The 24,282-nt window shown below is 43.9% G+C and overlaps 1 protein-coding gene across 12 annotated transcripts in view; it reads left to right on the top strand.

Moving 5' to 3' along the window:
- Positions 1-4,259: 4,259 nt before the first annotated feature.
- The window catches only part of DICER1 (dicer 1, ribonuclease III), a 70,996-nt gene continuing 50,973 nt past the window's right edge, over positions 4,260-24,282 (top strand). For 7 of the 12 annotated variants that reach the window (XR_007137180.1, XM_047797216.1, XM_047797208.1 and 4 more), the window contains exons 1-2: positions 4,385-4,521; positions 23,243-23,306. The gene's annotated coding sequence lies outside the window, so the exon portion shown is untranslated. Of the gene's footprint in view, positions 4,361-4,384; positions 4,522-20,219; positions 20,439-23,242; positions 23,307-23,966; positions 23,985-24,282 lie in introns of those variants that run through there. The other 5 variants (XM_047797209.1, XM_047797210.1, XM_047797215.1 and 2 more) reach the window with 5 other exon arrangements.

The following is a 24,282-nucleotide window of genomic DNA, read 5'->3' as shown; positions in this document are numbered from 1 at the left end:
TCCTATTAAGATTCAAGATTGCGCTTCTGGCAGAAATATTGCAGAAGTGATGTTATGGCACCAAGGTTGATTTGTCCCTTCCCTTCTGACAATAATGCACAGAGACAAACCTGGATGGGCCTGGAGGCTGGCTTCTGTCCCTCTCTGCATAGCAGAGGTGCGAGCTGGCTAAGCTGCACTGAGCAGGTTGGTGGGGAGACGAGATCTTGGGCAGAGTGGGCACAGCTACACTCAGGATCCTCGGGGCACATCTTGGCCCTTGGTGTGTCCATTTCCTAGCACTGTACATGGGCTTTCCCTTGATGTGGTTCTTACCATTTAGAGAAACTAGGAACTCCCTACGCCCAGTTAGGCCAGCATATAAATATTAATGCAGCATGGGGGAGGGGCAAACTGTCGGTCTTGGCTCCGTCTCTGTTTGTACATCGAGCTGTTGGCTGAAGCAGGCCTTGTCCTGCTGGAACTGCAGCCTGGAAACTTGACCGTGGTACATACGCAATAGCCATGCCTGGCCTGTGCTGTGCAATCATGAAAGTTCTGGGGACAGGGTGCCTTCTGCCACCTTTCTGCATGTAAGTTCCCCCCAATAATAATAATGCAGTCGAGCCTCATGGCTCCAGTGAGGTGTGTGTGTGACCCCCTGCATGACATTTGACTCTGAATACTTCATAAGGCGGTCTCTGCTAGATCCTCTTCTGGAAACTGCGCACCTTTTTTTTTTTTTTTAACGAGAAGAAGAATTTTATGGGGAGATGCTTTGAACCTATGTAAATATCTCATTCTTTGTTCAACTTTTACCTGCTAGGTTTAGCAAACATTCATATTTCTGGTCTGATGATGGCCAAATGGCAATTTTCTAATTCCATTATTCCTTTTACATCTATTAATTGCATGCTACTCTAAGTTGGAATTGTCTCTTTCTCCTGTTTACATATTTATTTAAAAAATACGGTGTGGATTCGTTTAGTCTATTTTATTCCATGCAAGAGAATCTCCTACCATCATAGTTTTTTGTTGTTCTCTTGGGCCCCGCCCACAGCATGGCCAGGGATTCCCCAGGCCAGGGATTAAACCCCAACCACCGCAGTGACCTGAGCCACAGCAGGGACAATGCCGGATCCTCAACCCCCTGTGCCTCTAGGGGAACACCCTATCGTCATTTATTTTGATGCTCAAATTGTCCCATATTTGGCCAATGGGAGCCCCTTCAAGCTGACTGTTTTGTCCCTTTTAAGTGTCTCTGTCATTCCTTGAGCGTTTTCATACCCTCCAGCCCAGTAAGGTGTTCCAGACTTATCGATATGATACTTTCACATTTATATTTATTTTTATATCGACACATATTGCAAACGTCGTATTCACATCGATAATTCCAATTCCAATGCAATCCCTCAAGCCTTCTTGCTGTTCCCTTTCCTGTATTTTAAGAATGAGAAATCTGGCTCCCATTATCCTTGACATAGTGTTTCTTTGTGTAGTCCTCCTGTCTTTGATTAGTCACCTGACTCTGCAGGAACGCCTCCCTACCCTCCTTGTTTGGGCTCTGACGCCCACACTGAGCTGACTTCCTAGCTGAATGTGGAGGTGGCTGTATTCTCCTGTGTAGGTGGAAAAGCAGAGAGAACCAGTCAGTAGAGAGAGAGAGAGATGCACAAAGAGGCAGACACCCAGAAAATAATCACAGAAGGAGGATTACAGAGAGTACCTTTTGGGCTCCTGGAAGTTTTCCAACTCCTGGTTCTAGTCTTTTGCTAGGAGGTAGCTGTTTTCCCGCTCTGGGCATTTGTAAGAAGTTCCTACATCCTTATGATAAATTCTTCCCTTTTGGTTAAGCCGTTTCAGGTTGGTTTCCGTTACATGCAAACAGAGAGTCTCAAACAAAGGTATATTTATATTCTGGCTTTTTCTACAAAAAAAATAAAACAAATTGTGGAAATAATCAGGGCAAAGGGAAAATAAAAATTAGCCCACAGAAAATGCATACCACATGGTACTGAACCGTTGCTTCACACGGGCTGAAATATTAGCTCTAAGATTTCAAGTGATCCAAACAAAGTGTGAAACACTATCCCTCACAAGATTTTATGTCTCTGAATTTAAAACAAACCAGCAACTGGAGCATGAATAGATAGGCCATTGGAACAAAACAGTCTAGAAGTGAACTCTTCAACAAATGGTCAAGAAACGGCAAACTATGTAGCCATCTGGCAAAAAAAAATTTGGATTCATACCTCACCCCATATACTGAATCAGTTCCAAATGGATCAATGCTTAATTGCAAAAGACTGGCTGTCTAAATGTCTGTCAATAGAGAACTGCTTAAATAAATTATGGGCACATCCCTGCAATAAAATATGGGGACAGAATAAAACAGCAAGTTTTGTATATATTGCCACAGACACATATTCTCGACGTATTAAGTTAAAAAAAGCAAGGTATAGTAAATACGTATGGCAGCCTATCCTATTTGTAAACGAGGACTGTCTTGGCTTGTATTGCATAAAAAATTCTCTAGGGGAATGAGCAAGAAACAGTGGTTACCTGTTTGGAGCATGGGCACAGGTGTAGGGCATTCTTTTTACAGTACACCTTTCTATGATTTCTGACTAACAAACCATATGTATGTACGACTTACTTTAAAAATTCAAAACACCCTGATGAAAATCAGACAAACTTGCTGATGGAGAAGCTCAGCTAGTCTTGACAGACTGAGAGGATAGCAGGAGGGCTGAGAATTTTACCTGCCCACCCACTTGCGCTGCTAGTGACCTCCAGTTACCTATTCCCATCCTCGGCTGTCATCCTTCTCATAAAAGATCTCTCCAAAAAGCCTTTACTTAACATTACTAGGCAGGTCTGTTGCCCCCAGTGCAATATAAGTGCTTGATATATAAAAACATGTTATTTTTACGGAGGTCTGCCCAGAACATTCTGACTACTGCCTAATTTTACCCACAAACATGCTTTTATGTGAAAATTTCTAGCCAATTCACAGTAACGACGTGATCAAAAAGTGAGCACTGCAGTGACTGAATACACCAGCCCTGAAGCCAGACTGCCTGGGTTCAAACCTCAGTTGTTCACTTAATAGAGGCTTCCTTGCTGGAGGTTATCCACTTTCTTCTTCTGTTCAAACGGGGGGCATTTACAGCATAAAAATCACATAAAAATCGAACTTTACAACAGCCTGCCCAACAGCAATATAGTGCGAGTCACATAGGACTTTAAACACTATTTCTAGTACATACACCAAAAAAATAAAAGCAAACGAAACCATTATTTATCCCCATATACCAAAAACATTATCACTTCAACTTGTCATCAATATCATACCCGTTAGGGAGAGGTCCTGCATTCTTTTTTTGGGTAAAGAATACATACATCTGAGTATCAGCTATCATATCTCCATTGGGACTAGCCATACTTTTAAGTGCTCAATATAGCAGGTGCTAAGTGCTAATTCTTAGAAGCGTGGCTGCCGTTACCATACCTCATCTGGAGTAAGCCACTGTACCACGTGAGTCATCTGGAAGACAGGCCTACATTTTGGGATAAAGTCATAGGATTTGCCTTTAGCCAGTCACTTCCTGGACCTCCACGTTTTAACTCACAGCCACAAAACACACGGTTCCGATCTAAGCAAATGAACAGTTCACATAAATGGGGCCGCTGCCCCCTCTCGTGTGCCGGTTATCCCAGTTGCGAGATGGGGGTGAGGGTGGGATGAGTCGTCACCCCAAATGCGGGGGGGCCCAGCACCACTAACCCGGGGGGAAAAGCAGGCGAATGGGAAAGTCCTTTAAAAAGGGGAAGGGCTGGTAAAAGGAGCGCCGAGCCCTTCGGAGAACAATTACGGCCGTGGGGCAGGGCCACGTTCCGGGGATGTGGGTGCCAGAAGGGGCAACAATGGAGGCGGGCGAATTCCGCGAGCCAGCAGATTCTGCCGAGCCAAGCGAGCGTCCGCAGCCCCGGCCCGCGCGGGCCCTTGCAGAGCCGCGAAAGTGCCGAGCCGCAGGCGGTGGAACGTCCGGGTTGGGTCTGGGCCGCAAACGCCGCCTGGGCCTCCACCGCGCGAGTCCACTGTCTCCCGGCTCCTGAGTGGCTGGGGGGCCGGGGTTAACCTTTCACCGCCGCGCTCTGTCCAATCACAGGCGCGCTCTCATGCCGGCGCGGGGCGAGCGGAGCGTGGGGGCGCGGAGGGGGCGGTGCGGGCGCGGGTGGGATTCTCCAAGCTGCTGTGCGCCGTTGCCGCGGGCCTTGCGCGGGCTGCGGGCGAGCCGGCCGCTGCGCAGTCTCCGCAGGCGCCGGCGGGAGGGGTCGAGGCGGAGGCGCGGCGCGGCGCAGGCTGCTCCAGGCCCAGGTGAATGGAGTAACCTGACAGCGGGGACGAGGCGACGGCGAGCGGGAGGAAATGGCGGCGGCGGCGGCGGCGCCGGGCGGCACCGGGAGGCCTGGGTTGTGACGCGCGCGCCGAAGCGGGGTCCGATGGTTCTCGAAGGCCCGCGGCGCCCCGTGCTGCAGGTGAGGCGTGCTCCCGCGGAGCCGCTTTGTGTCCAGGGCGGGGAGCGGCTCCGCCCGGCCCCGTGCCCGCCTCTGCGCGGAGGCCCGCGTGGGCGCCCGGGCCTGGGCCCCGCGGTGGGGGGACCGGCGCGGGCAGATGGCGCGGCCTCGCCTGGTTCTGGACGGCGCGGCCTGCGGGGCTGGCGTCCACCCCGCCGGGCTCTGCGCCTCCCCGACCCTGGCGCCCGTCCCGAGTCGGCGGTTCGGAGGGACTTTGTGCGGTCGCCCAGGCACCGGATAGGGACGCGGGCGCCTCCGCTGCGGGCGTGGGGCCGGTCCTCGCCGCTCGCCCCGGGCCCGTGGAGAGCAGGGCTTTGACAGGTCCTGTTAACGCACGCGACGGTGGTGCGGGATGAGCAGCCCCGTCCCGGGAGCATCCTCGGGACCCGGTGGTGGCGGTGGCTGCGCTGGGCCTCCTCGATGGACACCTTCGAGGGGGCCAGGAGGGAAGGAAGCCGGGCCGTCTGTGCTGGCAGGGAAGTGCGAGCCTCTGGGGCGCGCCCTTCGAGAATTGTTCGTGTTTACTGGCAGGTGACCAGATCTGGGTCCCCAGGGGCCGGTGACCGAGGCCATCTTTCCCCCCACCCTCCTCTCCAGTGTTTTTGTGCCAGATCGCCTGGACCCTGCAAAGGAGCCTTTCTTAAGGGTTTTTTAATCTTCTTTGGGAAATCAGTGTATGTTTTAAGTTAGCATAGTAGATTTTTTTGTAGATTGTCCAGAAGAGCTGAGCTGCCTGGTGGCTTTGCCCGCGGTACAGAGCTAACTAACCACTTAATGTATCTTTAATAGCTTGAAGATTTGCAAAAACCGAGACGAGCAGAGAGTCCTTGCTGTAGAGTTCAGCCTGTGCTATTGGGAGGAAAAGTCCTGCTGAAAGGGGCACATTACTGACTCATCTAAGTCTGAAGTATTGTGACTATCACGATTTAAAAGCGTTCATCTGATTCAACAGTATTACTCTGGAGTCTGTGCTTCTTGCGGTGCTTTGGCCTTTGACTTTTCTGAGTCGTCACAATCCTGATTTTCAGTTGTCTTCTTGTTGCTTGTTTTTTCAAGTGCAGCACAGTGAGTGGAAAAGGGCACAAGTCAGGAGTTAAGTTAACTTGGAAATTATTTTTTTTAATGTGCTTTAAATAAAAGGCTAACCACATTGAAAGAGTATTGGCATAAACATTAAATTTTCTAAATAAAAATACCCATCTTTGCCAAGAGCTCCAATAATTTGTTAGAGGATGAATGACGGGACAAGATTCTGAAAGTGCTGCTAGCGAATAGTAATTTTAGTATTAGTATCTTTGGGAAGTAGGTTCTGGAATAATCAGTTTATTTTGCAAAGCATTGTCTTTAAAGCTTGCTATCTCTCTGGGGCATATGTATATTGTAAGTAATATATGAAACATATATGGTTACTTCAGGACTTCCTTTCAGGACATATTTTATAAAACTATAGGTTAGAAACACTGCAGAGGTTGCCCTTAATATGGTCACCATGGATACTTAAATGGCAATGAGGGATTTATTCAAGGCATCAAAATGCTGTTTTAAGAAAAGATGTCCACGTTTAATTTGGGGAGCAAAGCCCTCCTTTTTCTGCAGTAAGGGCTTGCTTTCCTTTTTATGCTGTCTTCTCATCATTAAAGGCTAGTTCCGTTTCTTGTATTATGCCTGTGGGTCTGTGTGTGAGTTGTATGTGAAGTGGTTTTGCCATTGCTGAATTGTATTGTCTTGGTTTTAGAAGACATTTTTATCTTGATGTGGCCCATGATCCTAATTTGACAGTGATTTTGTGGTGGTGTGCAGTGGGTAATACTTTTAAAGTACTCCTGTCTTCAAGAAGGCTGACCTTTAAGGCACTAAGATATTTATTCCCTGCCACTCTGGGACAGATGGATGAGATACTTGTTTCATTTGAGAAAGTAGGTATTTCGTGGACATTCAACTTAATGTTGTCTTATTTTACATGCAAGGAAGCTAAGACTTAGAGGGTTATGACTCTAGAAGTGGCAGAGCCAGGATTGGATCCTGCTCTGATTTCACAGTCTTTATGTGTGGGCGCTTTTCCTTGCGTTGCATTGCATCGCTGTTGCAAGTGGACTTGAGGTGAAAAACCTGCATAAGTTGCACGTAAGTCCTTAGTTAATACTTGCTGAATGAATTGAAACTGTCTCACCTTAAGTGTCCAGGTGACCTTTGATTATCTGAATTACTTAACATTTGCCTCCTTTTTTGTGGTAAAATACAACAAAAGGTACTATCTTAACCGTTTTTAAGTGTTAATAATGCAGTGCTGTGGCATTAAGTGCATTCACATTGTTCTGCAGCCATCATCACCATTCATCTTCCTCAACTGAGACTGTCCCCGCTCAGCGTTAACTCCCCATTCCACCATCCTCCCCAGCCCAGGCCACCATCGTTCTGTTCTCTGTCTCTATGAATCTGGCTGCTCTTGGAACCTAACGTAAGCAGAATCAAAACAACATTGTCCTTTTGTGACTTAACATTGCATCTTCCAGAATCATGCATCTTGTAGCCTGTGTCAGAATTTCCTGCTTTTTCAAGGCTGAGTAATATTTCATCATACATGGATGCACCCCATTTTGCTTCTCCATTCATTCTTCGATGGATACTTGTGTTGCTTGTGCGTTTTGGCTTTGTAAATAGTGCTGCTGTGAACAGAGGTGTACAGATTATCTGTTTGAATCCCAGCTTTCACTTCTTGGGGATTTGTTTCTTGATCATCAAAGCAAGAAGTGGTCAGATTGTTTCTTAATCGCCAGAACACTAGAATAGACTCCGAATTTATTGCAATATGAGTTTTCTCAGGGTAGTTCCGGATAGTTCTACTTTCCCACAAATAGCAACTATTTGTTAATAGAAGACTTTAATCTTTTTGAGGCCAAAGACTCAGCTGTTTTTAATGATCTCTGTTTCCATCCGTATTAGCAAGTAGCTGAATTCATTCAGTTGATCCATCGTGGCGCCCTGGTTGTGCTCTGTTGGATGCCAGAGGGAGGTACTGGTCAGGTCTGTGTTTAACTTGTGTAAAGAGTAAGTTGGAGCCGAGTGGTTTCCCCTTGTGCTCTGGCACGTTCGTGAGTGCAGCACGCTCTCAAAGCCCCGTGGATGTATGTGTTTGATTGGCTACTCTGAGGATGGGTTCAAGAGGGCCTTCTAACAGACAGGTGTTTGAGAGGACTATGAGCCTGAGGGACGGAGTGTGGAGAGAGCTGGGGGGATTCGATGAGAGGCTTTGAACAGGGATCATTAGCATCTCCATGTAGCTAAAGTTTGTTATTTTTTCAGTGTTTTATTAGTCAAAGCAAAAGAGGAAGCAGGACTAATTAGAGTTGGCATTGATTAATGAAAGGAAGTGTACCAATTCATCAGAAGCAGACTCTTGTGTGAAGAATGAGCATTTGGATTCTTAGGTAAAAAAATGGCATTAGCAATGTGTGGAGAAAACGTTTTACTTTTTACAAATGATAGAGAAATTTTTCACATGCTGCTTTGGAGAAACTGGATAGGGCCTCAGGCAGAATGGAGAAGCTTTAGCAGCGCAGGTGTACGTCATACTGGTGATTTGAGTCATTGGCAACTAGTTAATTTGTCTTTCCAGGTGATTTCCCTCACATAGCATTTTTCTCTACAGGCTTTTGACAGATGCCGAATAACAGTCCATTCACACATGGACTCTTTTCTCGAGAGCATAGGCAGGCAGGATTTTCCACATTCTCTCTGCTGTTGGGTGATGGTATAGATTGGATGGATGAATACGGAGAGAAACACAGTCTTGAGATCTAGTGGATGAAAGTGAAATTTTCAGACATGTAAGAAGGCCTTTGTTAAAGTGAATTGTGGGTACCAAGTAGCTTTTGGACTTATCTAAAATTGTCAGTGAATTTTTGGTTCTCCTTCACTATGCAGAGTTGCTATCCATTTTAAATAGGTGACTAAGAAGATGCCACAAGAAAATATTGTCTGAGGATGTCTGCAAGACATCTAGGGAATAAGACGTGAAAGACTTCAATTTTGGCCTTAGTGGAGTTCCCATCATGGCTCAGCGGAAACAAATCTGACTAGCATCCATGAGGATGCAGGTTCGATCCCCGGCCTTGCTCAGTGGGTTAAGGATCTGGTGTTGCTGTGAGCTGTGGTGTTGGTCACTGATGTGGTTCGGATCCTGCATTGCTGTGGTGGCTGTGGTGTAGGCTAGCAGCTGCAGCTCTGATTCAGCCCCTAGCCTGGGAATCTCCATATGCCGCCGATTCAGCCCTGGAAAAGCCAAAAAAAAAAATTTTTTTTGGCCTTGGCGTTCTGAGTTTTGAAGCTCACAGTGACACTGACGGTCATGCTGTGTTAAGGTTTACAGGTTCGTAGGGGTAGTAAAGATAGCATTGAACAGTGCTTATGTATAGAAGGTGCTTGGATTTGTTGAGTGGATCAATTAGTTGATATTACTTTTCAAAGGCCTTAGAAGCCAAAGCAGTTTTATGGAAAATAATATTGCTTGTCTATTAAGTCCTTTGAAAAGATGATTACTATTCTGATTTTGGACAGATCTGTGCCTGGTCCTTCATGAGTGAGGTGCATATGACTAGTGCATGGAAACATTGTCTACGGAGAAAAGGGTTAATTTCCTAGAAGAGAATTGCCGTCAAATGGGGAGTTTTACTGGTATTGTAGGCTTTCCCATTGCTGAAGCTGGCGAATGCTGTTAGTTATTGTGGTTGTTCTTTTTTAGGTGACAACTCAAACATCTGCAATGAGATAGGAATTTAGAAAACATTTTTTGAAATTCTTTGGGGGATTAGAACGTGCCAGCAAACCAGTTCAGAATTTTAAAAATAATGTATCGAAAGAACTCATATAATGAGAGAAGGAGCTGATTTTAAGAACCAATCTTTGACATGATGTAAAGAGGTTCTTTGATTAGATCAGTGACCCTATTTGAAGGGAAAGAGAAAGGCAGTAGACCTAGGTAAGACTTTCTGAGATTCTGAGATATTTTGAGATTCCAGGATTTCTGTTTTCCTTCCATTGGTGACAGTCGAGGAGGGCGGGTTGGACGGGATGAACCCAGAGCTTTGAACAGCGTCTCCTCTCGCACACCCTGCTGCACACCCATCGCTGGCAGTAGCTCTGATTAGTGGTATTTTGAGCTTTTCCTCTTTTTGCAAAATTCAGCATTACTATTTTATCAGAGCATTTTAAGGATGTTTAAGAGCAGGTCTGGGTCAGAGAAACCACAGGGTTCAAATTCTGATGCCTTCAGTTGATAGCTGAGGAGCACGGGGCGTCTGGCAGCCTTTCTGAGTCAGCTGCCCCATCTCTCCACTGGTCGTAATCAACGTATCTGCTTCTTGAGGTTGTGAGGAGAGAAAGTGAGTTTTTTTAAAACGCCTAGCCCAGTTCTAGCACCTGATTTACCATTTGATAACATTTAGCTGATATTTTGCTTCAAGTAGAGGCGATTTTGCTCTAAAAGTTGATTTGATCCTGTTGTGATTCCCACCCCCCCAAATTATGCATGGTGAGGTGTACGTTCAGCTTTATAATGGAAGATGAAAAAGGGAAGAGGGTTGGAGAAGCGTATTTCGTATTTCACAGCACGCGTTCTCTGTGAGGACTGTCTGTACTCATTCAAATGGTCCTCTCTCTTAGTTGGGTCTCTGAGGAACGATACCGAGCATAATAGTGCCTTAAATGTTGCTCAGTTTCCCTCAGGAGCCATCCTTCTTCTCTTATGTATAAGTGAATGCATTGTCCTTGAGTCTCTTTGAACCACCATAAACTTTTTATGTATGTGTCGTACGTATTTGATGTCATCCAGCGGTTCCTGTTCTTTGGAGATTCCTGATGTAACAAAAGATAGGACTCTTCTGCCCAGAAAAATGTGCATGTGCGTATTCATAATTTTATATACGGTTATGGGAGGTCCGGGACCCCTGCCGGACCCCGTCCATAGGGTATAGCTACTCAAATAAGGTCAAGTGATAGATTAACTAAGGAATAACAGAAATTCAGATGATTGAGGCAGACATGGTTGGTGGAATGAACGAACAGTGTAAAATGGTGGTGGTGAAGTCTGTTCTGGAGTTCCCTAGTGGCCTAGTGGTTAAGGATTTGGTGTTGTCACTGCTCTGGCTCCTGTTTGATCCTTGGCCCTGGAACTTCTGCATGTGGGGGCTCCCCCACTCCCCCGATGAAAAACACAAAGAAACCTGTTTGGTGTTTTGGTTTGGTATTCTCCTATGTTTTTTCTAATAATTTTGTCGTTTTACTTTGTACATTTTGATATCCAGCTGACATTGATTTTTGTATATGATGTGAGGCAGTAATCAAGATTCACTTTTTCTACCTGGATACATAATTAACATAGTTTTTATTTGAAAAGGCCATCTTTTTTCCCTATTATGCAACAGTATTTTTTTTGACATTAAATAGCCTTATATGTGTGGATCTGTTTTTATTTTTATTTTTTTCTGTAATAATTTTTTTTTTCCCATCTAGCCTAGTTTAGTGTTGTGTCAGTTTTCTACTGGACAGCGTGGTGACCTAGTTACACATCCATGAACACATTCTCTTTTCTCACATTATCTTGCTCCATCGTAAGTGACTAGACATAGTTCCCAGTGTATAGGTGTGGGTCTGTTTTTATATTCTGTTCTGTTGCATTGTCTCTTCTTGTGCCAGTACCCACATGGTCTTAATTATTGTAAAACTTTATCCTGTTTTAATACACTAACTGGTTTTTAAGCCATCCTTGCCTTCCTGTGATAAACCACAACTGATAATGATGCATTATCCTTTTTATATATTTCTGGATTCAATTTGTTGATATTTTGTTTAGGTTTTTTTTTTTTTTCTGTTTGGTCTTTGTCCTTTCAGGGCCACACACATGTGACATATGGAGGTTCCCAGGCTAGGGGTCAAATCAGAGCTGTAGCTGCCAGCCTACACCACAGCTACATCAACTCAGGATCCGAGCTGCGTTTGTGACCTACACCACAGCTCACGGCAACACTGGATCCTTAACTCACCGAGAAGAGCCAGAGATCGAACCCATGTCCTCATGGTTGCTAGTTTGGTTCGTTAACCACTGAGCCATGACAGGAACGCCTTTAGTATTTTTACATTTTTTTGTTTGAGAGATAGGATTATAATTTTACTTGCCTGTAATAGCTTTTTCAGGTTTTGGTGTCGAGTTTATAATGGTCTCATGGAAAGAGCTGGGAAATATTCCCTCTTATCTCTGTCCCCATGAAGTTTGATTTTAGCATTGGGGTTATTCTTTAAATGTTTAGAAGAATTTTACTAATCATGACATCTGGGCTTGGCGTATTTAATAATTTTAATAATCCAATTTCTTTTCTTTTCTTTTTTTTTTGTCTTTTCCAGGGCTGAACCTGTGGCACATGGAAGTTCCCAGGCTAGGGGTCCAATTGGAGCTGTAGCCGCCAGCCTACACCACAGCCACTCGGGATCCAAGCCTCGTCTGCGACCTACACCACAGCTTAGGGCAATGCCGGATCCTTAACCCACTGAGCAAGGCCAGGGATTGAATCCTCAACCTCATGGTTCCTAGTTGGATTTGTTAACCACTGAGGCATGACGGGAACTCCTTTTTTTTTTTTTGTCTTTAATAATCCAATTTCTTTAAAAGCTGTAGACTTCTTCACATTTTCTGTTTCTTTAGTTGTTAATTTTGGTAAATTTTATTTTTCAAGGAATTTGTCCAATTCATCCAAAGTATTCTCTGGAAATAATTGATATTAAAAATAAAAGTAACCAGATAAAACTTTGGAAAAATTACAACTTTTTAAAAAGAGAGTCATTAAATGATTTAATAGAAAAAAATACTCTTTGTTGTAGTGTATGGAAAAATAGAAGTGTTTAGGAGTTCCCATTGTGGCTCAGTGGTTAATGAATCTGACTAGGAATCATGAGGTTGTAGGTTCGATCCTTGGCCTCACTCAGTGGGTTAAGGATCCTGTGTTGCTGTGAGCTTTGGGGTAGGTTGCAGACATGGCTCTGATCTGGCATTGCTGTGGCTCTGGCGTAGGCCAGCAGCTACAGCTCCAACCAGACCCCTAGCCTGGGAACCTCCATATGCCGAGGGTACAGCCCAAGAAAAAGACAAAAAAGAAAAATAGAAGTGTTTGATGCCACCTATGTTAAGTTTTTTTGTTTGTTTTTTAGGGCCGCACCTGCAGCATATAGATGTTCCCAGGCTAGGGGTCAAATCAGAGCTATAGCTGCCATCCTAAGCCACAGCCACAGCAGTGCCAGCCTGGAGCCACGTGTGTGACCCACACCACGGCTCACAGCAACGCCACATCCTTAACCCATTGAGCGAGGCCAGGGATGGAACTGGCAACCTCATGGTGCCTGGTTGGATTTGTTTCCGATGTGCCATGACGGGAACTCCGGAAGCTAAATTTTTCATCTTTGACCAGAGTTCACTCTGGATAAATTTGACCACTGATTTATAATTTAACACATTCTTCGTTGTGCTTTGAAGGATTGTTTCTGAGTGATCGTAAAGGTAAAAGTAGTTAAGGTGTGAAGTAGTCGTATCTTAAAAACACTCTGGGAGGGGGGCAGGCAGGATTCAGGTGACGTCCTCTGCCTCAGGGCGGCCTGTCTTTGCTTATTCCCGTAGAGCCTGCTTGTGCCTGGCACCTGGATTGGTTCTGGGTATACGGATTTACTGTCTTTTAATTGAAACTATTGACTGAAAAAGTGACCCTGGAGCTGAGACCTGAAGATTGAGGAACAGATGGCCAGGGCTGGTGTGTGAGAGGTAGGAAGGAGCTTGGTGGGGCCGGGGGAGAGGGAGACGCAGCCCGGCTTCGGGAGCAGTGGATCAGGGTTTTGGAGTGCATCCTACACCCACGGACGGTTTGGAGCGGTCGTGCTGTACTGCCCCATTCATAACATGGCTGGTACTCTGAGCTCCATTAATATTTGTTTTTAATCCCTTTGTTTTTTTTTCCTGGGACTGATGCTCATGGGTAGTCCTTGGCAAGATGCTGAGTCTGGTAAATGACAGATCCTTCTTCTGCTCTCAGTTTCCTATACTGCGTGTCAGCCGTGTTCATTTGCCATTCAGACAGTTTACCTACTGCGTAGCCCCTTAGAGACGCCAGAGTTGCCTCTGCAGTCATGTGTAAGCAGATGTAGAGAATTCTCAGATACATTGTCGGTGTCCTAGTGGCTTGGCTTCTGTTCAGGCAACATAGGATTAAACGTGCTCGCTGCAGGGTATGGTAGCTGCCAGTTTTGTCCTTTGTCCAAAATGGGTACCTGCCTCTTTTTTTTTAAGAAAGCCGTAAAGATTCTGAAAGGATGAGGGTGGTCGTAGTTTTGGTTCTTGCTCCTCTTCCACTCTTTGTGGTCTTAAGATTTGTTAATCCCTTGGTGTACTCTTTTTTTTGTTTGTTTTGTTTTGTTATTTCTTGGGCACTCCCGCGGCATATGGAGTTTCCCAGGCTAGGGGTCGAATCGGAGCTGTAGCCACCGGCCTACGCCAGAGCCACAGCAACGCAGGATCCGAGCCGCGTCTGCAACCTACACCACAGCTCACGGCAACGCCGGATTGTTAACCCACTGAGCAAGGGCAGGGACCGAACCCGCAACCTCATGGTTCCTAGTCGGATTCGTTAACCACTGCGCCACGACGGGAACTCCCATGGCGTACTCTTAACCGACCTTCCAGGAGAGCTTCTCCGAGTCTTCCGAGGCTCTGCCATCTCTCACCTCCCCTCTCCAGTATGTGTGGTTCTTTTTTCCACACCAAACAGCTTATTTTGTTTTTTAGTGATTTGCATGGGTGGTTTAGCTAATGAGTTGTCTGTCTGTGTTGCACGTTGTGTAGGGAGAAAGAGGAGCCCAGGGGCTGAGGTCCCCGCAGGCCCCACGTAGAAATGAGGCTGAGACGAGAGGCGAGCTCATTTGCCCCAGAGCCGACAGATAGCCCGTGGGATCACTCACCCTCTGCTTTGGCGCCTGTTTCCTTGCCGCTCTTACCTGGGCTCTTTCAGTAATTTATGTATATCAAGTTTAATTGTAACGTAGCTGAGCAAAATAAGAGTTGTTACCTGGAGACTTCATTTATTCTGATACTGCTTCTCTTTCTTGGAACATCTCTGGAATTCCTGTGATGGAGGTCGTTTGTGGGGTGGTTTTTAAAAATCGTATCTAGCAGTAGCAGATCTTCACCTTTCTTTTTAGATTAATTGGGTTTTTGGAATAGCCCCAAGTTTCCTTGATGGCAGAATGTGGCTCTCCAAGTGGAAATGGGCCACAGGCAGGGAAGGACAGTGAACTGGAGCTGGAGGGAGGGTGCCCAGCCGTCCTGGTCTCGCATGGGGGAGCTGAGGGGGTCAGCGCACCAAGAGGGACCGCTGGGGGGCAGAGTGATGTGAGTAGAGGCAGCGATTGCAACGGGGACAAGAGGAAGTTCCCTTTAAAGGAGAGAGTCAAGGTCCAGAGTCTCTTTCTTTGTTGTGTGGAGGTGTTCTTGTCTGTGGGTCTCGACAGAGAGCAGGTCTTGGGCAAAGATGAAGTAGGCGCACACTGAGAATGGTGACGTAATCCCTGCAGAGCCCCGTTCCAGGCCCTTTGCCGTCTCCCTCCTGCTTACCTTGCCAGTTTCACGGTCTGGCATTCTCCCCGGGGACCAGCGCCGCAGCACACTGCTTGGGATGCCCTCGGCTGCACCTGCCCGGTTTCTGTTTAAATGCTTCTTCACCTGCTGACTCCTCTTCCCCACGATGTCCTGTGCTTTCTAACTAGTGCTGTTACTACACACTCCTCAAAACAGAACTCAGGTTCTCACATCCTCCAGAATCCAGGTGTGCATTAGGGATGTCTTGCTTCATAAAGATTTGTTGACTGAATGAACAAATAATTTAATAAGGGGCGGGAGGACGTGAGTCTTTTCAGTGGGGAAAAACTGCTTTAGGTATTACTTTTTATACTACTCTGAAGTAAAATTGGAGGTGTTCCATTTTTCTCTGTTCTGCTGGTAGCCATTTATATCAGCATTTGGCAGAGTATTGTTTTTAGGTTTGTGTTTTAAATTTTTTTCAAACTTCTGAGTTGTAGGAGTAAAGACTTTCCTTATTGTTACCTGCCTTTACCAAGAGTTCTCATTTTGCCACAGTTGCATGTTCTCTCCCTGCATATACCGTTTTTATTTTCCCGAAGCTTTTGAGAATAAGTTGCAGGCGTTGTGCTCTTCACTGCTAAATATTCAAGGCATATTTTCTAAGAACAAGAACTTTCTCTTACATAAATACAGCATAGTTATAAAATTCAAGGAATTTACTATTGATAATATTTAAATTTTACCACTGTCCCTGAGGAGAAGGAAAAAACCTTTTCCTCTGTGCTTCTTAACTTCATTGCATGGGGTCTGTGAATTAAACTGAAAAAGGACAGATTCACAAGAGAGAAGATTTATTTCGCCTGTGCAAAGGCGATGCGCAGGAAGCAGGGGTTGGGCTTGAGGAGGAGTGGCAGGACAGAGGAAATAGAGGTGGGGCGGAGAGCAGCCGCGAGTCGTGGGAAGGTGCATCGCGAGGGCAGCTGATGGCAGGGGAGGGTTATTGGGTTAAGGAGTGTGGATGCACATTCAACCGGTGGTAAGCATCGTCTCCGCCTAGCAGTACTGGAGAGGGGCAGGGGAGCACCTTTGCAAAGGGAAGTTCGTGCCTTACTCTGAGGGGCAGGAGAATCCCCCGTGTCTGTCTATTCTCTCTCACTTCAGCAGCCCTCGTGCCCAAGTGGCCTGTTTTCAGGTGGCGTATTCTGATCCCGCTTCAGTCGATAATGTCCATTATAGCCGTTTTCCTTCCCTGACACAGGTCAGTCCAGGAATGTGCACTGCTTGTGGTTGTCATGCCTCTTCCCTCTTTTACTCTGGAATCGTTTCCCAGCTCGGTGATACTGACCTTTTTGAAGGGCACAAGCCAGTTGTTATGGACGGTGAATCTCATGTGGTTTCTGCATATCCTCAGGATTAGCTTGAGACTTCTCACTTGGGACACAGATGATATTTCTTTCTCAGTTCATCGTATCAGGAGGTGCATGTTGTCATTTTGTCCCAGTATCGGTGGTGGTAACTTTGTCACTTGAGTTATCGTGGTACTTGTCAGGTTTTCCAGTATAAATTATCAATTTTCATTTGAGTTTGTAGGAATCTGTACAGAGAGACTTTGAGACCTTCACCCAGGAGTTTCAGCATCCATCAATGATTCTTGTCTCAATTGCTGATGTCAGGGTTGAAAACGGGTAATTTTTTTGGAGTTCTTGTTGTGGTTCAGGGGTAATGAACCCCCTACTAGTATTCATGAGGAGGCGGGTTTGACCCCTGCTCTCGCTCAGTGAGTTAAGGATCCAGTGTTGCCATGAGATGTGGTGTAGGTTGCAAATGAGGCTCGGATTGTGCGATGCTGTGGCTGTGGTGTAGGCCGGCAGCTGCAGCTCCGATTCGACCCCTAGCTGGAACTTCCATATGTCGCAGGTACAGCCCTAAAAAAAAATGGTAATTTTTTTCTGTCATCTTTTTCTAAGTTTATTGGTTGACATTGAATAGTTTTTTATGTGGATTTTATAAACCTAATAAAATAGTTTCTAAAAATGAAAAATTAATGAGAGGTATTATTTGAGTCTTTGGGTTTTTCCAGTTAAACTTGTAACTTTAGAACTTTAAATTGTTACTGAAACGTTTTCAGGGTTAGTATCAGATCAGACTGCATTAAAGCGGAGGAGAAATTTGTAGGTTGGGAGTTCCCCAAAAAGGACTAGGGTGGTAGGATGGGTATGATTGGATGATGTCAAAATTATTATTGTATGAATTGATGCTTCTCTAGCTTTCATAGTTTCAGGTCATCCTGAACTAGTCCTTGTGGGGGGAGGGGGCGAGGATGGGAGTATTAAACTTGTTAAAATAGTTTGTGTTGTTTAAAGCTGTAAGTATCTAAACTGAATTTTTTATTTGATCCGCAAAAAGATACAAGCTAATTTTAGGTTAGGTCAATAAGGTTTATTCTCAACATAGAATTAATTAATGAAAAATATTTATGTATATTTCCAGCTTTCTTCTGTGCAGGTCAAGTGTGAAATTGTTTTTCTCTTCAAAGATCTTACAATTTGGAGGGGGATAGCAATGGCAGTAACATCTAATATTGAGCAGAAGATGCAATTAATCCCTGATTTGGGTGGCAGAGATAGCCAGCCTCGTGCTCTGGATGAGAGGAGAGTCCAGTGATAGAGGTTGTTAGGGGAAGCTCGAGGGTGGGTGGAGGGCTGGCAGCTCCAGAAGCAGAGCGCATTTGGGGAGGCTGTGATGCTCTGGTCATGGAGTTACGGGGAGGGCAGATAGCATGTGGTTGCTCAGAGCTGCAATGAGGGCTTTGCCTCTTGCCTGGAACTTTTAGTATGTTTGCTTCCTGACTCAACATGGATTAAGCATCCAGCATACTCAGCAGTTTCTTAGGCCCACTTCGTCTCAGAACTGACCTCTCTTTAGTATTAAAATGTTCACATTATAATATCTATCTTAAAGCAACTTAGCATAGAAAATTGTGGGCCTGTTTTCCTCATGGGTGTTCTTAGGTGGTGTAAAAGGCAGGCAGAATTGAATAAAATTCTAGTGCTTGATGAGCAATATTTTTATTGGGTAAAGTACAGAAACTTGGAATCAAACATTATCTTAAGACTCACCTTGAAAGCTAGTGATGTGTTAAGGATTTACCTCTCTTAAAACAAACTTGAAGAGGCCTTTGTGGGGTGTTGGCTATGTTGTCTTTTTAAGAAGTATTCCAAGTAAGTGGACCATTGGCTGGCAGCCTCGAGTTACTTTCTATGTGAGATTCTGGTGGATGGAATTTGGTAAAAGGGTATTTGACCCGTCTTCAACTTCAGTTTAGGACAAGTCTAATTTTAGGCATAATTATGTTGAACATAATATGTTTATATTTCTGGTTTTAGAGAAACCCAGAAATTTGTTTGGTACCTGGAGTAGTGCAGGAAAAGAAGGCCAGGGAACTGAGTGGTTTTAAGTTATAGAAACAGGGGTGAATTTTACCACATTTAATGGTTTAAGAAGGGAGCCTCTCCCCCCCCCACGGAATCATATATCTTTATTATCTTCATCCTCAGTCTGAGAGCTTAACTCTAAAAGTAATGAAGAGTTCACATTGTAGGGAATTTTAAAATCCAAAATTTTTTAAGGAAACAGAAATTACTTATGATAATCCCATCCTCAATTTGAGGTGGATTGTTTTCCTTCTGTTCCTCCATTCATTCCTCTCTTCTTTAGTTTTTAACTTGAGGACGTAATCAGATCTTCCCATACATAAAAAAATGTTCTGTGTTTTTTTGTTTTTTTTGGGGGGGGGTTGAATCTCGTAACATAAGCACTTTGGTTTATTATCAACTGTCATCATTTTCAATAGCTCCATTGAGATGCATCTTGGAAAGTGAGCCATCCATGGTTTACCAAACCCATTCCTCATTCATTGCTAGACATTTAGAGTCTTTTTGAGGGGTGGAAGGGGCATTTTTGCTGTTATAAATGGTAATGCTGAAGGGAGCATTGCTGACTGTAGTTCGTGTTATTGTTGCAGGCCAGATTAATATGCAGGGATTCCTAATTAATAATATGACACTGAAGAGTGAAATGGAAATATTTCTCTTATGCTTATGTCTCTTATCTAACCATCTAAAGACTAAAAATTCCAGTGTTTAAATTCTTAAAATTGTTATCCCTTTTTTCTTTGGTCTCTGTCTTCGGTTTGACCTTAGTCTTTTCAGGATCTATATGCACCAAATAATAGTTGCAAAATCCCTGAAATATTTATTTTAGGTCTCTTATGTGGGTATTTTGGATATTCCCTGCCTTTTTGTTTTCTCTTGTATTTTGTATTTTGGACATTTGTGCATTTGATGACGATGACGCTGATTTGCCCAGCTGTGCACCATTTCATTGCCTGAGAAGCAGTTAAGTGAAGTAGTGTTTTCAGTGATGTCTGGGGAGCCAAAGAGAAGTGGCATGTCGTGTTTTTGGTTTTTGCTTTTAAAGAGAACTCGTAGATACGAATCTGTTTAATTTTATTTTACATTCTATACCATGTTTTGTGGTTTAAATTTGATTTTTATTTGACTGTCAATTCATAAGGACTAGGTAGTTTGGAGCTTGGCTTTTCAGGTTCATCTGATTAAAATGACTGTGTAGGGAGTTCCTGTGTGGTTCAGCAGGTTAAGGACCTGGTGTCACTGCAGTGGCTCGGGTCGCTGCAGTGATGTGGGTTCGAACCCTTACCCGGGAACTTCCGCAAGCTGTGGGCATGGCCAAAAAAAAAGAAAGGATAAAGAAATACTATGAAGTCTCGTATAGTGCTTTTTTAACTTTGTATGAGAATACGTTTTTTAAATACTGTATTTTAGGATTAATGAAACATTTTAGGTTCTTTAGGGAGTTCCTTAAAGTCTTAAGGATTGTTCGAGAACGTTCTAAATAGAGATGGTGGTGTGGTTTCTTAAAAACTACCATTTATCGAATATTTTCTGTGCAGGCTCTTTTTCTCTACTCAGGTTAATACAAGTTTAATGATTGAATCCTCGTAATAGTCAGGTGCTCTGTTTTACAGACGAGGAAACAACCTTAGAGAGAGGTGGTGGAGTCCCCCAAGTCTTGGTGTTCCTGACACTGGACTCGCTGGCATTCAGATGATTTTAAATGAAAGATACTTAAGAAAGAAAGGACTACTTTCTGTAACCCCAGTGGCCTTACCCACTGTCCCTCCCACATCAGTGGGCCGCCGTGAACCGTGAGCAGGGAGGGACTGTACGTTCCAGAGTATTAAGAGGTGAGAGACTTGACTTGTGAATTAGCTGCAAACAGCTGACACTTTCTCCTCTAATTTAGGAAAGGGAGATTGGTTTAAAATCATCTAAGTGATTTATAAACAACTCAGATCCTTCCTTTTCTTTTTTATTTTAAATTTATTTTTATATTTATTTATTTATTTATTTTTTGTCTTTCTGCCTTTTCTAGGGCCGCTCCCTCAGCATATGGAGGTTCCCAGATTAGGAGTCTAATCGGAGCTGTGGCCACCGGTCTACGCCAGAGCCACAGCAATGCGGGATCCAAGCCACGTCTGCGACCTACACCACAGCTCACGGCAATTCTGTATCCTTAACCCACTGAGCAAGGCCAGGGATCGAACCTGCAATCTCAAGGTTCCTAGGCGGATTCGTTAACCACTGTGCCACGACGGGAACTCCTCCTTTTCTTTTCTTTTTCAATTTATTGAAGTATAATTGATTCACAGTGTTTAAAAAAATTTTTTTTAATGGTAGTTGACTTCCAATGGTGGATTCCTCTTTAATAGAAGGACGTGTTTGCCCATTTAAGATCTATCTTCATTTTTTAAAACTGCTCTCTCCAGTGCAGTTGGGCAGAATATTTTAGGATTTCTGTAGTCTTTAAGTTTCAAGACATGGATTTTGTTGTTTGGCATGAATACTTTTTGAGAATTGGACCTTATTTTTTTAAAGCTAATGTTGGGGAAATATAATTGAAAACAAGGTCTCCCAGCCCAGAATCTCTCTCCAGAAAGGTAGAAGGGAAGAAAACACTTTACTGAGTAAGCATGACACCGGAAAGTGATTGAGTCTCTGGCTGAGCGCTAAAGAAAGAGACTGCGGACCCAGAAGTCGTCTTCTGTACAGCTAAGTGGTACCTCCGCGTGTGGGGATGCAGTTGCTAACTTTCTCCTATCTTTATGACTGGAGGTAGGCTTTGCAGTTTGGAGCTGACAAGTTGACAAGTCACAGGCCATGCTAGGAATTGCGCATTATCTTTCTTGCTGATTGCATATCTTAGGAAACATTCCTCAGAAGTGAGACTGACTAGATAGAGGCTTATTTAGCTTTTAAGAAGATTCAAGTACTTTAGAAAAGGCTGAAAAAGAAGTTCTGAACAAAAAAGAGGGGGAAAAAGTCTCTTTATTTTCCAATGGGAGAATTAAGCAGCTTTTTTTTTTAATTTGCCCTTATATCAACAGCCTTATAAACCTATTACTTTACATCCGTGGTCAAGGATGTTCTTAGCCTTTCGGCTTGGTTGGAATTAAATTTAATGTCTTATTTGTTACTAGGAACTAAAAGCTCTAGTCCCATAGCATATTGTTGCTAGGGACTAAAAGCTCTTAAAACAATTTTTGGTTTTACCTGTTATCTTAGAGAAGTGTTTCGGGCAGTGTTTTAATCTCTCAGTGTTGATATGGTATTTGTGTGTTTCTTTTGTTGACTGTGGTAGTTGTGCTTTTTTGGCTTCATGAGAGTAGGAATGAAATCTGGACAGTCGTATTTGTAAAGGTAATGATATCAGCATGTGACACATAGTACAATGAATGAGTTGGAAGTTTTCTGTTAACCAGTTTTGAAAATACCAGGAAGCTCTGGATACCGTTAGACCTCAGACTTGGGAGGTTAGCTGTCTGTTGTTACAAGCCTTTGAAAGGGTATAGCCATGTGCTGGATTTAGACCCTGAATAGGTTAAGTTTGTTAGTTTATGCTAAAACCTGATGAGCATCTGCTATGTGGCTTGTCTTATTCAGAGTTATCTTAAAGGGGCCTATCAAACATGAGTTTGCATGTGTGCGATTTAAATCATGGTCATCAATTAAAATTTAAAAACTTGACCTATTGATTCTATAGTATGAACATAAATAGTCATTGTACTTGGCATGTTAACTTTCTAATGTATCTCTATACATAATTCTCTAAAGAAGTAATTTACCTCAGCAGTAATTTTGTAATAGTGGAGTTGCATTGAATTTTAAAGGATTGTCAGCTCATTTTTTTGGCTGCAGTGTCTCTAGGAAAGAAGTGAATATGAATTGCAAAGACGCAGAGTGTGACGCATCAGGCCACGTTGGTGTATCGAAGTTGCATCATACTATGTGGCAGCATAGAGTGGAATTAAAAGTCAAAGCATGAGGTAGTTTTAGAAAACGCAGACTGACTCCTCAGGAGGGGGGTTGTATGTTCATGTAAAGTGCGATACTGACTTACGGTAGTGTTTTTCTAAGATCTCTCCTTCAGTATTTTTTTTTTTTTGTCTCTTTGCTATTTCATGGGCCGCTCTCGCGGCATATGGAGGTTCCCAGGCTAGGGGTCTAGTCGGAGCTGTAGCTGCCAGCCTATGCCAGAGCCACAGCAACGCAGGATCCGAGCCGCATCTGCGACCTACACCACAGCTCACGGCAACGCCGGATCGTTAACCCACTGAGCAAGGGCAGGGACGGAACCGCAACCTCATGGTTCCTAGTCGGCTTCGTTAACCACTGCGCCACGACGGGAACTCCTCTTTCAGTATTTTTAAAGCCACATTTTACTGGGGGAAAATGTTGGTCCCTTCCAAGAATTCACTCTTACGGTCTAGTTGAATTATACTGACAGTTGTATAAGAACATGACGCTGCTTTTAAAGGCCAGCGCTACCACACATACACTGTTTTCTTGACTCCCAATAGTCAAAAAAGTAAAGTTTTACCAGAGATCTTCCTCTGATAAGTTTTGAAAAATTTGTCAAGTAGGAAATTTCTTAAAGTTTTTTTTAAAAATGAGTTGTATGTTCTAAAATATTCTCTCTGATTGCTTTTAGGTTACCTAGGGTATGAATTAATACAGACTTGGAAACTGAAAGAACTTAGAATCAGCATTTTGAGGTAAATATGTACCTACTGAACTAGTGCTAAGGTTGCCCTCTTCTTCTTTAACTTATCAGCAAAGCCAACTTGTGTGTGAAACGAGAAAGTTTAACCTCCAGCTGAACGTCCTTTAAACCACTATAGACTAGGCTAGACTGGACCAGACACCACACTAGTGGAAAGAGACCACGGCAGTGTGTTTTTCCTGAGCTTGTGGTGGTAGAGGCATTGCACTTAAGGGGCGGAAATGAAATCATGGTATCAATCAAAGAAAAGCAACATCTGATGATTAAAGTAACTTTTCATTACAATACTTTATGCTTCCTTAGTTTTTGAGTTATAATCTCTTCTAGGGTTATTTAAGGCCACCCCTAAACTTAAGTTTCTCCAAAGCATTAACATTTTTTTTTTTTTTTGGTCTTTTCCAAGGCTGCTTCCTGTGGCATATGGAGGTTCCCAGACTAGGGGTCTACTCGGAGCTGTAGCTGCCAGCCTACGCCAGAGCCACAGCAACGCGGGGTCCAAGCCGCCTCTGCGACCTACACCACAGCTCACGGCAACGCTGGATCCTTAACCCACTGAGCAAGGCCAGGGATCGAACCCGCAACCTCATGGTTCCTAGTCGGATTCCTTAACCACTGCGCCACGACGGGAACTCCCAACATTGTTGAACTGTGTTCCTGAATTCTTTTATTAGTAAGTGAATTTTATGGGAGAGTTTGTAGTTAAATTGACTTGTTCTTTGCGTTTGGGCTTTATTTAATTTAATCAGGCAATTTGGATTTCTCAGCCAAGTGCTTTCCTAGTGACCTTCTTTATTTCTTTTGTATATACGAATTTAGGAAAATAATACATCTGTATTCTTTTATTTATTTACTTTTTCCATTTTCCACCATCTTTAGAATTTATGTGCCTTATTTGGTTTCCTTGTTTTCATTTTGAAGTCTTTCCTTGAACTTTTCTCCAACCTCTTCTCCTCCCAGCCCCTAGCATC

The sequence above is a fragment of the Phacochoerus africanus genome, chromosome 9, assembly GCF_016906955.1.
Source record: "Phacochoerus africanus isolate WHEZ1 chromosome 9, ROS_Pafr_v1, whole genome shotgun sequence".
NCBI lineage: Eukaryota > Metazoa > Chordata > Mammalia > Artiodactyla > Suidae > Phacochoerus > Phacochoerus africanus.
This window is presented reverse-complemented; position numbering and strand designations above follow the sequence as displayed.